Source organism: Dermacentor silvarum, chromosome 10 (genome assembly GCF_013339745.2).
Source record: "Dermacentor silvarum isolate Dsil-2018 chromosome 10, BIME_Dsil_1.4, whole genome shotgun sequence".
In the NCBI taxonomy this organism is placed as follows: domain Eukaryota; kingdom Metazoa; phylum Arthropoda; class Arachnida; order Ixodida; family Ixodidae; genus Dermacentor; species Dermacentor silvarum.
Genome location: NC_051163.1, coordinates 98261594 through 98268050, shown reverse-complemented (window position 1 = coordinate 98268050; position 6457 = coordinate 98261594). Strand labels below are relative to the sequence as shown.

Sequence of the window (6457 nt, the reverse complement as noted above, 5' to 3'; positions counted from 1 at the left end):
TTTTTTTTTTTTTTTTTATAATGCCCTACAATTTTCTCATTCACACTTTTCATAGAATTAAAATATTTGAGAAGTTGATTAATTAAGAATAAATGTGTAATTAGGCGGAATGCAAAAAACAATCTGAGTATCTCTAAGCGACGGCAAACAACATTACCTTGGTTCTGTCCAGCTGCGTAGCATTTGCATATTTTTAAATCTTGGTGCATGATAGTTGGGACACCCTGTATATACGGGGTGATCATTTCAAAGTTTTCCGGAATTCTTAAGAATCGCCTGTGGTAGTTAGCATAAGTGACATAAATGACACCAGCTTCGAGGTATTTCCCGAAGTGTGGGACGAAATACGCGGGCGTTCAAGTTACTTTTGTGCTTGAATGCCCAAAAGAGCGTTTCGTTAAATAAAGTAAGTGGAACAACAATGTATTTTTACCGCCAGGTGATGACGGATGTCTCCAACCGTTTTTCTGGAAATTCATTCCGAGTGGATACGCCTTGCAAACTCACTGGCTACGAATCGCAAATTGCATTATGTGCCGTGGAGCAATTAATTAAGAAGTTAATTAGTGAAGTATTTAGGCGCAAGCGTAGATGCCTCGTGTGTCAACTCGGTGAAATTATGTTTGTCGCCGCGAGGGAAGCGAGCGCCGGAGCAGGAAGACACCTGGTGGTGAAGGGAATCGCCGCGTTCGCGCCCTTCCGTTTGTGCTTCGACGCCGCGGTGTCGCTGTGCATGTTCGCGACGTCCATTCACTTGCGCGCAACCCGTGTTCAAGAAATCGGATGTCACTGTAAGCTTTTATTTTTGGTTTTGTTTTCATTAGTCGAATATGGTGTTTCGATTTCTCGTGAAGGTAATGTCTGAATCTCCAGAACAGAACCATGTTCTCTGCGACAGGCGACATTTAAATATTCCGAAAACTTAACAATGATCACGCCGTATATATAGCACGCATGACGCCGACGCCTTATTATTCCGCTTGCATGAAATACTCGGAGAGGAAGGTATATGTTTCTCTTTTACTTACCTTCGCGGCGTCCAGCCTCCGTGGCGCAATCGGCTAGCGCGTTCGGCTGTTAACCGAAAGGTTGGAGGTTCGAGCCCTCCCGGGGGCGGGAGTTTCTATTTTTGTCTCCGATGGTTTTTATTTTATTTATTTTTTGTATGGCGCCAACGTTATCGGAAAGTGCCGCCATCTAGCGTCCAACCGAGCTCCGCCGCCATGCTGGAATGTGAAAGTAGCTGCACCGGCGCGTATGAACTGTTATCGCCTTTTTTTTTTTTTTCATAACGTATGACGGCAGATGACTGTTTCCTTGTAGTTGTAACCAATACATGGAATAAGAAAAAAATCAGATCAACGTATCGCGAGGGTACAACGACGCGTCGATGTTGTTGAGCGGGGTCACAATACCCACAGCGCCTTTATAGGCATTTAATAGTGAGTGCATTTGATATTCAAATGCACTCACTGAGTGCATATTCAAATGCGGGCACGGAACTGCAGCCAATAGTTTCAATAATTGCAGAAGAAAAAAATTCCTAGCTATAGACATGACCCCCGCGTCACCACCAGTAAACTCGTTCATTCTCCGCAGCGACTGTGGCGCGAAGACTGCAAGGACCCGACCCGCATTCCTCCCTTCTCCATCCTCGCTTGTGTCTCGTCATAACAGCAGACAATGCGGATTTGAATGAGAAAAAAAGAAAGATTTGCTTTAGGCTTAAGCTGACACGTGGCGTGGACTTCGACAGGCTTCTTGCATGAGAGCGTATGTACTATCGACCAAAAAAGTTTACGGACCACGGGATCTCAGAAAGCGCTAAATATCCGCGCAGCCTTTAAACGTAGCCAGTAAAACCGTACATCAGAATGTTGCTCGCATGCACCAGTAGAAGCTGGAAATGGGAATACCAGGCTGCATTTTGAGGCTGCGGAGATATTCAGCTTTTTATCAGACGCCTTGGTCGGTAAACTTTTTTGGTCGATAGTACATATATACGATAGTACGCTCAGATCGCCGTCTATACTTTCTGGAAAACTAACGCTCCTTGATCTTTATAATAAACTTGCTTTCACTGACATCTGTCGGTTAAAACGGAATTATAAAAAAAAGTACGATCTAGTTTCACATAACGTAATCTCATCGCGTAATCTACTGTCACATCATTAAAGTAATAGCGTCTGTTAACGACTTTAGCGATAATCAGTAAGATTTTCCCAGAGGCTTATTCCACGCCGCACAGCTAAAACTTTTTTTAAATGATTTGTGTGCTAGTATGAATGACAATTATCACAATGAGAATCACATTTATGCAGGCCAGGAACTTAGGGGGGACCCAGATCATGAAAAGGAAATTTGTAGAAGAATAAAATTCGGTTGGAGTGCATACGGCAGCCATTGCCAAATCTTGACTGGGAGCTTACCACTGTCGTTGAAAAGAAATGTGTACAATCAGTGCATTCTACCGGTGCTAACATATGGGGCAGAAACTTGGAGGTTAACAGAGGTATAGGTCAAGTTAAGAACCTCACAAAGAGCGATGGAACGATAAATGTTAGGCCTAACGTTAGGAGACGGGAAGAGAGCGTTGTGGATCAGAGAGCAAACGGGGATAGCCGATATTCTAATTGACATTACGAGGGGAAAAAGGAGCTGGGCAGGCCATGCATGCAGTGCATAGGATGGATAACCGGTGGACCATTAGAGTTACAGAATGGGTGCCAAGAGAATGAAAGCGAAGTCGAGGATGGCAGAAAACTAGATGGGATGATGAATTAAAGTTAGGAAATTTGCAGGCCCAAGTTGGAATCAGCTAGCTCAAGATAGGGGTAATTCGAGATCGGAAGGACATAAATCGTCCTACAGTGGACATATAGGCTGTTCGTGATGATGATGAATCCCAATATTCCCCTTGACTCGATCTTTACTTTTCGGTTTCGTAAAATCATTTGACGAAGTCCTCAAAGCTTTCAAGCTTAGACCTCAATCCCTTTGTTTTGGGCGGGATATGCAGCCGATTGACCAACTGACACCACTTCGTTTACGCTAACGACGGCGTCTCTTCTATTTCATCGGTTTTATCTAGATATTCCTCAAGGTACGGTCCTTGGCCCTGTACTTATTCTAATCTATTTGAATTAATTGCCCATTAGCACCAGTTCCGCCATGCGTCTCTTCGTCGAAGATAGCATTCTTTATCGTCCCATTACCATAAACAACTGCATTAACATCTCACCTTGATCTGACCTTGATAATATTCATACTTGGTGCACTCGTTAACCAGGTAGACCTTATAACCTTAAATAAGAAACTCATAAAACCATGATAACCTCTTTCATTTCCTGCCAACACCGCCATTCTTACATGTCAAGAACTTGCGCGATTTATGTGGTTCAATTAACCGTTCATCTTCAAGAAAATAGTTAAGCAGTCTGTTTTAGAGCACTGCACGGGCCGATTTTTTCAGCCCGGGCCCGGCCCGGGCCCGTTTTTACGTTGGGCTGCCCGCCCGAGCCCGATCAAAACTTTCTTGGCGAGACCCGGGCCCGGCCCGGAAATAATCTACGTTACCCGCCCGGCCCGCCACCCCTTTACCTTAGGCCCGAGCCCGGCCCGAGCCCGGCCCAAGGTCGAAAATACATGTTTTGCAGAGTTGAGACGCCCGAGAATAACTCGCTGCACGTTACATGCGCACCACCAGAAAGCCCGGCCCGGGCCTGCGTAAAAAAACCCAAGCCCGGCCCGGGCCCGGGTCAAAAAGCACACTCCGTGCCCGAGCCCGACCCGAGCCCATGAAAAAACTGCTCTACCCGGCCCGGGCCCGGTTCGGGTAAGCCCGAGCCCGTGCAGTGCTCTAGTCTGTTTCCCTTCCGCCTTTATTGGTGCTCTTGTATAACGGGCACTACCAATGAAGCTAACCGTACGGACATATTTCTAGGCGGTGAATGCGCAAATAATATATTCACTTGGAACGCATTCTGAACATTACACTGGTTTCGAGATATACATCTTTTCTACCGGAAAATGGACGTAAACGATGCTTGTCCTGGGTGCACCTAACCTAACCATATGATGCGACCGCTGCGACGGAGAGAACGACGTCACTGGCGGTATGCCCGCAGTCCGCCGTTGTCGCTTGCGTTCGATGCCTCGAGTTTGCTCGGCGGCGTGGTTAGCAGCACTCGCCGCCCATTGCCGCCTGCGGTTCTTCGAAATTAAATTGCTTCAAAATAAAATCTGTCCGTTACGTAAGACAATGAATGGCTCATACCCCCTCAGGCAATGGCTCAAACCTCCGTAAACGCGGCCGCCCCGTTTTTCGAGTTTTCGCTCGAAAAACCCCATAATTTAATTTTTTCCCCATTACGACGACAGAAGTGAAATTCTACGCTGCAATAATGAGCGGCAACGCCGCCAGCTGTGCAAGCAGACGACGACGAACGCGGGAGCAGTGCCACGAGCGCGTGCCAAACACGAGCGCAAACCGAGGGGCGCCAACGAGCCAGCTGCGGAAGACGACGCTCGAGCCAATGCTGATAGTTTTTTGCTTACACGGACGCCACCGAAATATGTGCCTTATAACAAGCTTCGCTTGAAAATGTGCAATGGAATTCCAAGGAAGTTCTAACGAATCACTGAATCTGACCACTCATAACGATCTCGTTAAGGCCTTTTACCCCAGTCGCCGAACCTTACCCCCACCTCACCCCAACTTCAGCCGGGTGTAGGCTACCACCCTGCGTCCGCTACAAACAAACACGTGCGCCCGCGCGCCTCCACCTTATATTCCCAGACGTTTACACTACCCCCAACTGCCGGTGCTGTGGCACTCACCCGGCTACGCTTCCGCATATGCTGTGGGAGTGCCCAGCACAGTACACCCACATTAACACCACGACCCTCTCGTCAAGGTTGCGTGAGGCTCTGCGGAGCTGTCCGCGACGACCAAACCTGGGCGACCGAGCACGCCCGTGAGGCGGTGGCGAGGCAAGCCCTCGACGTCCCCTCATGGGAGGCTTACGCCCGGCCATTATAAAGTGCTGATTCTCTAATAAAAGTTTATTCCTCCCTAAATAGTGCAGGGAAAAACATTCACCGACGATTACGATACTCCATAAAGCGAAATTTGAACGCAGCTCTACACTTTTCATTTCCCGATATATTGGCTGGCGCGGACAATCTGTCTCGTGCGGCCCATTCCAAACGGAGCGAAGTGTTGCCTGACATTCTCGCTAATCGGGAAATCGCGAGAAGCAGCGCCTGGCTGATGCGTGGGCGCGATTCACAGCAGTCGCCGCAGACAGACCTCTGCTCATGCAGCGCTTTGGTGAATTGACGCGCAGAGTGCCTCGATGCGCGCCCCCTGTGAACGGAGCGGAGGCGAGCGGGCGCATCATTAAAGGGCCCCTAAACCACCCAGAGGTCGAAATTTAGTTGTGGTGTTGCAGTTGTGCACGAGTCTACAACGAACACGTAGCTACGAGAATTTTTCGAAATGGTGCCGTAATAGCGGAGTTACACGCGTTTGATGATCGAAAAACGGTCCTCGCTCGTTCCGCTCTTTCCTTCGCTACTCTCCTCGTCGGCTGGTCTCCCCTCCTCCCCGAGTGCTGCTCGAAATGTCACGTGACATACGTCATCGCCAACGCGCTTCTCAAAACACTACTTCCGGTTAAGGCACGTCCACGCTAGCCATGCTAGCAGCACATATACGGAAGACGAACCGGCCTCCAGTCTGCCGCGCGAGAGGTGTTCAAAGTAGACGGCAGTTCGGCCGGCGCCCCGCCCGCTGCACGATCAACGTGCCAATCGACGACCGCGAAGCTGCGCGCCTCCGCCACCGGCAACGAAAACATCGGCTGCAGCCGACGGCGCCGCTAATATCAGCGTATTTTTCTTCTCTGTGTACAATTATTGCATAGAGCGATAACAACGATAAGAAAATATTGTGGCTTGTGAGCGTCGGTAATTCATTTCGAAGCGCCGTCCGCTTTAGCTTTGAAGGGAACCGGAAAAGGGCTAGCGACGATATCGGCGCCGTCGAGCGATCAGCGGCGATGAGGTTGCCGCACAAATGATTCACGGTCTCATCCTCTCTATGTACGGCAAGGAAATCTCGTCGCTCGCGAGCAAAACCGCTGTCGAACGGCGGCCCGCGAATGGCAAACGGCGTGCGGCGAGTTAGCGTGCCGGTAACGTGGACGTGGACTCGGCGTTTCTCGGCTACCCGCTGTTGCTGCGGTGCCGGCCCGTGTTATGTGAAGCGTGCCTGTGTTGCGCGCACGTCTGGAAAGGCCAACACTGTCGCACTCTGTTCGCGCAGCAAAATCAGACCGCTAAGCATGACTGTGTTGGAACACGAGCGATTTGGCACTTGCGTTGCGGGCTGTAATTACCGATGCGCAAGGGCGCAAAAGCGAGCGACACGGCGAGGACGAGCAGGGAGCGCGCG

The 6457-nt window shown here is 49.5% G+C and overlaps 1 non-coding gene across 1 annotated transcript; it reads left to right on the top strand.

The window, feature by feature from the left end:
• Nucleotides 1–1042: 1042 nt before the first annotated feature.
• On the top strand, nucleotides 1043–1116 carry Trnan-guu (transfer RNA asparagine (anticodon GUU)). Its single transcript has one exon. It is a non-coding gene; the product is annotated as a tRNA-Asn (tRNA).
• Nucleotides 1117–6457: the final 5341 nt, after the last annotated feature.